General features: G+C 35.1%; 1 pseudogene; it reads left to right on the forward strand.

The window, feature by feature from the left end:
• Nucleotides 1-211: 211 nt before the first annotated feature.
• On the forward strand, nt 212-583 carry LOC102870952 (annotated as a pseudogene).
• The last annotated feature ends 598 nt before the right edge of the window (nt 584-1,181 follow it).

Below are 1,181 nucleotides of genomic sequence, written 5' to 3' on the forward strand. Positions count from 1 at the left end.
TAAATGTCCAAAGGGGAAAGAGAAGGGAAGAAAAGGGCAGAAGATGCAGAGGAAAGAAATTAAAAAAAGATTAAAAAGAATGTAAGCGTATTAAAATTTTATTTAAATATACATTAAAAAAACAGTTGAGTGGGTCCTTACTCTGCAGTCCACTGGCTTCATCACTGCCATGGCCACCTCGGTCCTGGAACCAGGGGGCGAGGTCCTCACCATGGCCAACTTCAAAGCTTTGATTAGTTTGTCCTTTGGAGAAGCAATTGGGCTGATGTTTTTGATTCTTGGATGTGCCCTCCCACTCTCTTTCTGATTTTTTTATATCTTTTTACCTATTTCATACTGCATAGCAAGAGGCTTAGGAGATGATACAGATGCTGAGTAAAACTTTTAAGATACTTGCCATATTTCTTACAACAGGTATAGTTGTCTCAGCTTTTGGACTCCCAATTGTTTTTGCCAGAACACAGTTAAGTTGAGGAGCTTGTGCACTTATTCTCACAGGAAACACAGTTATTAACTTGAGACTATACTAGGCTTTTTCTTGGTCTTCCGAAACAATGAAAACTTCAGCTGGCAGCAGTCGTGAAAAGGAATTGCTGGACTACTGAAAAATGAACTTTTCGTCATTTGTTGGCCATCCATGAAAACAGGAGTTTGGGTAATAATGCTGAACAGTACAGCGAGCCCCTTGTGGGTATTATAGGTGCTCCTTTTTCACTTGTATTGTAAGTAAACTATTTTTTTTAATTAAACTATTTTCAAAGAGACTTGCTGAAGGATTAAAAGATTCCCCAACCCCCTTTTGGTTAAGCTTGCCTGATTCCACACTCATTTTTATTATGCTTTTGTGGTGTCCTGCTGAATTTCAGTATGTATATGTTTTTCTTGTTCAATTTCTGTTTTTAACCAATATACAATATTAAGTATTTTTAAATATAATAATAATAATTTATTTGCACTGGTTAGAAATCTAAATTCAGTCCAGCTATATTATTGGGTTAAAACATATCTTTTCTCTTAAAATTATTTAACATCCATTTTAAAAAGTTACAAAAATAAATTTTCAAACCGTCAGGATAACATCACTCCCAATTTTATGCAAACATGGATACTGTTAGCATATCTTATAGAATATATGTTACTGTTGTTGTTATGTGCTGTCAAGTTGACTGCAACTCATAGCG

This window comes from Elephantulus edwardii, unplaced genomic scaffold, assembly GCF_000299155.1.
Source record: "Elephantulus edwardii isolate Elephantulus edwardi_28Jun2011 unplaced genomic scaffold, EleEdw1.0 scaffold00069, whole genome shotgun sequence".
NCBI lineage: Eukaryota > Metazoa > Chordata > Mammalia > Macroscelidea > Macroscelididae > Elephantulus > Elephantulus edwardii.